The 9,723-nt window shown below is 38.1% G+C and overlaps 1 long non-coding RNA gene across 2 annotated transcripts; it reads left to right on the top strand.

Moving 5' to 3' along the window:
* Positions 1-242: 242 nt before the first annotated feature.
* Positions 243-4,251, top strand: LOC110868092. Of its 2 annotated transcripts, XR_002552181.2 has the most exons (4): positions 243-643; positions 982-1,164; positions 3,492-3,563; positions 4,019-4,251. It is a non-coding gene; the product is annotated as an uncharacterized LOC110868092 (long non-coding RNA). The 2 variants fall into 2 exon arrangements; XR_002552180.2 differs by lacking the exon at positions 4,019-4,251 and having other exon boundaries at positions 3,492-3,913.
* Positions 4,252-9,723: the final 5,472 nt, after the last annotated feature.

The following is a 9,723-nucleotide window of genomic DNA, read 5'->3' as shown; positions in this document are numbered from 1 at the left end:
GGCAGGTGGTGGTGATGTTGATAGAATGTTGTGATGGGGTAGGTAGTAAACTGACAATTTTAGTCAAAATTCAGAGAATAAAATGGCAATTTGGTCGCTCTTTTTTTAAAAAAGATGATCGTTGCCCAACGGCAACATTGACCAAATGCCTCGATCAAAGCCAAAATATAGCCGTTAGTGTGCTGGCGGACGTTCAACCGGGGGTGGGGGGGGTTGAGGTAGGGCGTTATAGGGCACAAAAATTGTTGATGTAGCGGGGTGGCGCGATGCCACACCATGTGTCCTAAAGGCATCGTCCACATGACGGACGCCTACGTGCATCCTTCTCCGCAACCTATAGCCTAACCTGCCTGCCCTTTCCCCTGTTGACACCTTGCGTATCTCTCCGCTGTCGCAGCCAACAGTTTCCACGTACAAATCCGCCTCCGCCGATTAACCATGTGTTGCTTTTCGCATGCTTCACAAAGAAATTGAAAAGAGGACGGCGAACGTATCGTTACGGTGGTGGTAGCGGTGCGGATAGAGGTGGAAGACTGTGGTATTTGTGCTAAACGCACTCAAAGGGTTTACCGCCGTGTTTGAACCTCAATTTCTTTCTCTATTGTGTGTACGTCCGGATTTAACTTTGCACAATTCAGTTTAGGTCGGTTTTTTTCTGGCACCTTTTGCTTCTGTTGGATTTAATGTTCTATGTGTATATGGAATGATTTTGATGAAGGTCATAGATCTGAATTGTTGGCCAAATTGGTACGAGGATTGGACACAAATCATAAACTATTTTCCCTTATTTCTTATACAAATTACTAAGGCACAGATTTTACGTTGGCTCTTCTCATAATTAGTTTTCTTTTGAGGATTTAAAGTGTTGGCATCATGTTATTCATGATTTCTACATTTATTCTTCTTTTGTAGTCATAGTTCTCTGTAGTAGAAAGAATTCACATATTGTGGGACTCATTAAACATTGCGTACTTAGTGCAGGAATGGGTAGGAACTAGGAAGAAGTCAGAGAACTTCGCAGTCGGAGATGGTGACGGTCTGTGATCTCTACAGCGGTGATGGTAACCCCAAAACAGTCGTTCTAACGGCGATAGTTGGGGTTATGAAGGAAGACGGTAGCAGCAGTATAGGGGCTGTAGCCGTGGTGACAGTCTAGGGTTTAAGGTAATCTTTTTATTCTACTAACGGGTTGCCAGGGGCGGACCTACAGTTGCCGGTGGGTGGGCGGGCGCACCCCTTAAAAAATATTTTTAGTGTTATTTACACGTTAAAATCTCGAGCGCACCCCATAAAATTTTGGAATCGCACCCTTTGAACTTTAGAATGAAAAAGAATGGAGAAAATAATAGTTTTAAAGAAACAAAAAGTAATCACCGGATTTTTTTTTCCGGTGAGGTTCTTACAGAGGTAATTGTGGGAGGAAGAAGATGAACATTATAGGTTACCTAGGTCTACGGACTAGGGTATTCTATTCAATAAATTAAAATTACTGTCATTTCACTCTAACCCATTTGAATTATATGATAAAAAGAAAACCTTAAAAGGTAATTATTTTATTTTACTTTACCTTACGGTCTCTTTTATTTGTAATGGGCTAGTCTATTTAAATTTGTTTGACTTTTATTTAATTTATGTATTATGTATTTACTCTATTATTTTATTTTTTTAGTTATAATTTATTTTATTTATATAAATATATCTTATGACCCTCACTTTAAGGTTTTTACTTTAGCATTAAAAAAAAAAGAAGTGTTGGTATCCTTCTTATTTCATATATATTGGCCGGTAGACATTCATATTGATATACGCAAATGAAGATTAAAAAAATTTCTATTGCAACCCTTTGTATTAAAATTTCAATTTTCTATTTCCGCTGAAAAAGATGACCTGATAATTTGACAAACTTTTAACTGGAGAGTCTTTTTTTGTAATTTAACCAATCCATTAAAAAAATGTTCCAAAGTGCTTATGTGAAATCCATAGTAAAATGTGATAATGTGATTATTGATTTGAACGAGAATCATATCAACTGGTAAAATTTTAACGCTTTTATTTGGTTTATAACAAGGCAATTTGCAATTCAAAACATAATGGGCAATTCCTCAATAGTAAAGTTGGAGTATACTAAAGAGGACCTTATAATTTATAAACTTCCGAATGTGCTGACTTGACCGACCTGACCTGACCCGATCCGAACCGCACCAAAAAAAATTATAATACAGTAATAGCCAAACTACCCCTAAAATTTTCTGCACCCCATGAAAAAATTTCCTGGGTCCGCCACTGCGGGTTGCTTCACATGTGTATCAAATTTCTGGTTACTAGATTGTTGTTCTTTGTTCTGTATTTACTCACTTATGCGTGTGTTCGAAGGGGTCGGATAAAATTTACGCTTTTGTGGGTAAAAAACTGAATTCGCTATTTGGGGTTAGGCTTATTTCGATTTTGTTCTCCATCGGAGAAATCTCATTATTGTCTGATTGGTGTCACTAATTCCCCTTTCCAAGTATGTTATTTTCTCTAACATTGTGTCATTCCCAGCCTTTTTTATATTTATTTCTGTCACCTGTTCAGGTTGTATGCAGGTTTGTTAATCCATTTTTTTTTCTATTTTCTGTCATACATTTTTTCATGTTATAAATAGATGCTCCACACTTTCGTTCGCTTCACCCCATAAAGGGCACAAGGTGCTATTGACCGAAATGCCTCTTCTACACAATGCGTCCCGAGTCGGCAAGCTTGATAGATTGAGTTGTCAACCAAAAGTATTGATTTTTAGGTATCCATGAGTTCTAATCCTCCAATCTACCTTCCAACTCCGGTACTTGGCTTGAAAGAAGGCTGCGAATTAACTTTGTAGAGAATACACCATCGGTATTGGCCATCCATACCCATTTATCCGTAGCCCTGCTTAGTCCAACTTTTGAGCTTAGTTATGACAAATCTTAAACTCTCATCAATAATCTTATTTGAGCAAGTTGTACAGTAGAACTTTATACTTTCTTTCTTCAACAGCATGTGTCATGGACACCATCAAGAGTTATAGCACGGTTGGGGAAGGAGATCAATAATGAGAGTTCATATCTTTATTCGGCATATAAATTAATAAGGTAATGCAATCATCATCCACCAATAGCAAAGCTAAGTTAAGGTCTGAGGAGGGTGAGATGTAGACAGCCTTACCTCTACCCCATAGGAATAGAGGCCTTACCTCTACCCCATAGGAATAGAGAGGCTGCTTCCAATGAGACCCCCGGCTCGATACGTTTCTTTTCACAATCATTTTTAATATTGATAAATATCTTGGATCTCAAATCAAATAGTTGCATTTCAATTATAGAACTGAAAGTTTGTTTGACACCCAAAGTTGGATGATTGCTTCTTCTTCTTCTTCTTCTTCTTCTTCTTTTTTTTTTTTTTTTTTTTTTTTTTTTTTTTTTTTTTTTTTTTTTTGTAGAATGATATTCCTGTCTTCTGCCCTGCCTTGACAGATGGGTCTCTTGGAGATATGTTACATTTCCATTAGTTTTGCAATGGCGGTCTTTTTATCGACATAGGACAAGGTGAGCGGATTCTCTGATTTTGATTATTAACAAAACTTCACACTTAATTGATGCGGAAAAGTAGCAGTTTGCTATAGTGATGATGACGGTTAACTGCTTGTATATTTTTGGATTAAAGTTTAAAAGTTGGCCGACGATGAATAAGTAAAAGCAGGAATAACAGCAGTGTACAATTTAATATGGTTTTAATCTACGTACCACTTCCATAATCAGATATTGTAACAATTTTAACATAAGTGAACTAAATTCCAAATTAAAGATCATTAAATATTGTCTTATTTAGAAGACCTCTTATATTGTAACAGTTTTAACATAAGTGAAGTGAACTCTAAATTAAAGATCATTAAATATTAGCTTATTTAGGAGACATCATTGTCGAGTTAACTTATAATGCGTAATTGACCATGACCCTATTTAACAAAGTATTAACCAAGTGCTCTGTTTCACAATGAAAGTTTGGAAGAGACCGTGAGGAGAGAAACATGGGAGGAAACTGGTATTGAAGTTGGTGAACCGGCATTGAAATTGATGTCTATCATAGTTCACAACCATGGCCGGGTGATCCAGAAATGCATTTCCTCATTTGTTAAAAGTAAATTTAGCATATCATGTTATTACACCAAAAATGATTTGGTTTAATGTAATCGTGTTCCGAGTTGTGAGGTAAAACATAAATGTTATCACACCAAGAAAGAGTCGGTTGAGCGTGTCACAACGTGACGCTGTGTATAAAACTAGTTAATTTAAATAATTAACGTTAACTAATGTAATATTACATATCATCTTTCGAGAGTATGTGTCTTAATTGCTGATTGTTATGTGCCTTATGTCTAAGGCTTGATGCAAAACTACTATCGACCGAAGGTCTCACTTGAAACAGCCTCTATTCCTACGAAGTAGAGTTAAGGCTGCCTACATCTTACCCTTCTCAGACCCTACCTTAGCTTTGCTATTGGTGAGATTTACTGAGTATGATGATGATGATCTTTCGAGAGTATAAAATATCAAATACTTACTTAACAAATAAGATAAAACTAGGTTACTTGACCGCGCGTTGTGGCGGTACACTACCGTGAGCATTGGATTGACATCAATTTGATTCGTTACAGTACCGGGACGATTGCACTCGGTATAAAAACCAACATGTGTTTACATTTATATTGTTTGAATGGTATTGATTGGTTCAAATCATCACACAACTCGTATAGATATACTCGTATAGATATTCATTTATCGTCGTAGCAAGTTCTATAAATGAAAGATTATCGAAACCAGAAACCATCAAAATGAATACAGGTACCGATTTTGTTAGGTACGGTACGGTAGCAATATGGTGTCAGCTTATCGAAAGCAAAAAACAATAAAAGTGAATACAAGTACAGAGTTGTAAAAATGAAACATAAATGCTTCAAATAATAAATTACCATTCATCGTCGGTTTCGGTTTAATTTGGTATGAAAGCGGCACGTTATCCATTTCCAATAATACTTATATCATAATGTTGAAAAGAAAACATAGATGAGGAGTTAATGTTTTGAAAAGTTAATGAACGCATGTGATTAATAAAAAATGAATAATGAAAAAATATCTTTGTGAAACAAGATTGGCGACATTTTGAAATGAGAAACGATATTTTGAAATTTCCGCCTCGTCTCGCACAAACCGCTTCTTGGATTTCTCAACTAACCCAAATCTACTTAAAAAACCTTCAGAGATATATTTGTGTGAAAACAAGATTGGCGAAATTAGGATTATAGAAAAATCAATTTATTCAAAGTATTCAACAATTCAAATAAAACATACAAATGAAACACACCAAAACAAACATCAAATGAAAAACCAAACAAAACAAAATTATGGTTCACGTCAGCAAAATAAAACATATATGAACTCAAATCATCATATCACTCAGTGTAGTTATAGCCCTCTCTTTAATGTTCCTCCTCTTGATCAGAACATGGAACATACTCTGGATCTTCATCTTTGTCTTCCTCCTCTTCTTCCCTTTTCTTTGGAATAGCATCCACATCTATGACCTCCCTCATCTTTCTAAAAGTTCCGATACGCATTAGGGGGTTATCAGGCAACTCTGGCTTCTTAGACGGCTCTCTAGCTTCACAGATTGAAGTGGACTTCATATAAATAGACACATTCTGAAAAGGCTTAGAAAAGCTCACATGAGGTGGAGTAACAGGCTTCAGGGGCAAAAATGGTGGTGGTGTAGGAGGGTGATGCTTATATGGCGAATATCCATACCCCATTGGCACAAAAGTCGCTTACGAGCCTTAAGCTTTGGTGTCTTGATAGGCTCTGGTGGTGGTATGCCAAACAACATTTCCAGAATGTTAGTCTTCAAATATTTGAGACTTCTCTCCACATCTAATATTATCCTTATCACATGCATGTGACAGTCACCCATTTGTCTTTGCAAGTTCCTCAGTCCAGTCCTTAAATTAGCGAGATCATTGCTATACACTTGGACCTTTAGATTAGCAGGGTACAATACAACAAAGTTTTTCCTCGGCCTTCCTCTACCACGTTTCCGTGGTACCTCATAGAGTCCCTGAGCATTCTACTATAATCATAAAACAAAACAGAAGGTTCTGGTAAAAAATTGCTTACGGGGCGTAGACTAGTAAATGGTCACAGGTTGTATGTAATAGTCAGTTTTCCATGACAAAACTTTTAGAGAATAGACTTAGGTCAATTACCAGCCAGTTGAATGGCTTACGAACCATAGATTGGTTGATGGTTACGGGTCATATGTGATCTGATCATGATTTTCCAATTAAAAATTTTCAGTTTCAACTAAATAGTGTATTTACGAAGTAAAACGTGTTCAAAACTGATAGATCACAATTAACAAGAGAAAAGAATATATAAAGCATGAATAGAACAAGAGTATACCTTCAGTTCTTCAATACTCGCCATTATTTTGCTAAATGTCTGAATTCTCTCAATCACATGTGTGTAGAATGAGAAAACTAGGTTTTCAGACTTTCAATTTCAAGATTTTGGCAATCTTAAGGCGGTTTTAGTATTTATGGGCCATAAGCTAGGGTTTTGCAAATGGGTCGTGAACTAGTTCAATTTTTTAGGTGGAGCCCACTTAACAGGTTACGATTGTAAGGCCATGCTTACGGGCCGTAAGCCCTGAAAAGACAATAGCTTCCAGATTTTGATGACTAAATCATGAATTCTTAAAATGAGATGATTTTAGGACCCTCGGGTTGCCTCCTGAAAGTACTAGGTTTACGCGTCTTCAGCCAGACGTAAACCTAAAATTTCAATCGTTAGGTATTGGATGGAGGTTAAATTCTTCATCCTTATTCAAATTGATAGGTCCTTCAATATAGCATTTCAGATAACGACCATTCACTTTGAACGTTTCTCCATCTTCAGTTATTAGATCGACCGCTCCGTATGGATATGTTTCATTAACAATGTAAGGTTCAGTCCATCTCGACTTTAGTTTACCAGGAAACAAGCGTAACCTCGAGTTGTAAAGAAGTACATGATCCCCACACTTGAGTTTTTATAACCTGTCAAATGACGACGGTCATGAATCTTCTTCGTAGGTTCTATATAGATAAGCGAATTGGCGTACGCTTGATTTCGGGGTTCTTTTAACTCATTAATCTGATGCAACCGGTGTTCTTAGCTTGGGCTAGGTCAAAGTTGACCTGCTTCTGAGCCCAGTAAGCCTTATGTTCGAGTTTAACCAGCAAATGGTATGCCTTCCCGTACACCAACTGAAATGGTGTAGTGCCTGTAGGAGTCTTATACGTGATTCTAAACACCCATAAGCATCATCCGGTTTCTCTGACCACTCCTTTCGATTATTCCCTACCGCCCTCTCAAGGATTCTCTTTATTCCTTGATTTGAAACTTCCACTTGTCCACTTGATTGGGGTGATATGGGGGTAGCAAGCCTATGGGTAACTCTATAACACTTAAGCGCCTTTTCTAATTGCACATTGCATAAATGTATCTCTTGATCACTTATTAGTGTCCATGGTGTTTGATATGCACCAAATGCAACATATAAATTATATCAAATAAGGTATAAAAACAACCCTTTTTAGTACTAATGTTGGAAAAAGTATGTTTCTTTGTATACTTTTGATTTTAAGGATTAAAAGAGCTTAAATGTACAAAAGGAACAAATTAACAACAAAAGCCAGAATAAATACAGAAGAAGGGAAGTTGATACACTATACCGACCCTTCGAGCTTTACTCCAAGACCAAAAACAACAAAACAGAAGCCAAGCACGGGTCGTGCCTACAGGGCATAGGGTCGTGCCCCACTCAATATTCCCTGTAGAAAAAAGACAAAAAAAAAAAGCAGACAAGGGACACGGAGCCGTGTCTCATAGACATGGGCCGTGGTCAACTCTCAGATTTGCAAGTCTGGCATCATACAGCAAATACAAGGGCCATGGGGCCGTGCCGTTGACACACGGGGTTGCGTGAGCATCTGGACTGACAAGAGCATTAAATGAAGCCAAAGAAGGACAAGAGCTAGGGGCCATGCCTATATTTCAAGGCGCGTAGCGCGATCGAGTTATGCGCGATGTAGCGTATTGTAGCGTATGGAACTCTTACTCGCGCCTAGGTGTGATGTAAGCGAGAGCAAATAAACATTCTCGAGATTAGTTAGCGTTTTAGATTGAGGGGGTTGTACGAGTTGTGCGCGTTTTGCGAAGCGGGAAGCGTTAAATCGAAACCATCTTCGTAGAGTTTAACTCTCGCAATCTAAAGCACAAAATAAAATCAATGACGCGTAAAAATCGGCAATAGCAGCTTGAAAATGAAATAGAGTGTCCTAGGTGTTAGACAGCGACTACCCGCCGTGGTTCAATTATCCGCAACGAGTTCGAGTACACACTTTGGCCTAATAGACTGTGCTCTCACCGAAATATGGTGAACGACACTCATCCTTCCAGTTACTACGTGACTCGTGTCGTCGGAAAAGTCGAGACTTTGGTGAGATTTGTAAAATCGAAGTAGGGAATGGAACATGTCATTAAGATGCGGGTTTCACCCCTAACTTAACAACTTCGTTCTTGAGTATGGTTAGACAACCACGAGGTAGAGATGGAGATTCCCGTTGAGATGTGGATATCACTCCTAACTCAACGGAGATTCTCGTGCTGAGAGTAAAATACGCGGTGTGAGTGAGCTTATCGAGAGTTTTTGGTTTTCACACCTAATCTCGACAGAATCACTCGTTTGTGTTATGTGAGCGTTTTTAAAACGTGTGTTATTGTGTTAGCCTTAGGAAAGGCAAAGTACAATTTTGCCTTAGGAAAGGCTCCTTCGTACGAAGCTGTATGTGTGGGTTCGTACGAAGGTGCAGTGTCTTGAGTTCGCTCGAAGGTAGCATAGCCAGGTTCGAACGAGAGTATGATCAACATGTAGGTTCGTACAAAGCCCCAAATGGGTTCGTACAAAGGGTCTGTTGGTACTTAGACTATAGATTAGGTCAATTCTACACTACTCAACCTAATTCCCTATAGTTATGCCTTTGATACCAATCTATCACACCCTAACCGATGGCGGAAACATCGGGGCGTGGCACTAGGCAAACCACATTGCTCAAGAGAATCCATAACAACTATTAAATGACAATATTTAAAAGGTTTATTGTCCCATACCAATAAACAAATATTTCACAAACAGTCATCACGGAGTTCAAATCTCTTAAACAAAACCAATCCTACAACCTAGATTTTATTTGCGAGTTTCTAGGCTTCCTAATCCATTGCAGCAAACAGGCCATCAACCTGTCACATACGTTAAAACAAAAGGCAATACATAAAGTAAAGGTGAGTACACAAGTTTGCATAGATATAGTATAAAAGCGTTTACGCATAACCAGCATGTAACTATCAACAATGATACAACCTAACCACGTGACTGCGATGTAGAGTATGTGCGACACATGTTCACTGAAGCAAACACGTGAAGTAAAGTAATGTGATCCTTAGCAACCCCTGTCACAACAGGTGTTGAGTCCAAACTATAGTACTATCGTTGCTAAAGGCGGTCTGCATAACATTGTGTAAGCTTAGTAACAAGCATTCAACAAATCACGTATAGCATGCGGGAGTGGTTAGCATTTATAATGTGATTGCGTTGTGTGTTGTGTTTTGATAG

The sequence above is a fragment of the Helianthus annuus genome, chromosome 7, assembly GCF_002127325.2.
Source record: "Helianthus annuus cultivar XRQ/B chromosome 7, HanXRQr2.0-SUNRISE, whole genome shotgun sequence".
NCBI lineage: Eukaryota > Viridiplantae > Streptophyta > Magnoliopsida > Asterales > Asteraceae > Helianthus > Helianthus annuus.
Note: the sequence above shows the minus strand (reverse complement) of the source record. Positions and strands in the feature narration are given on the sequence as shown.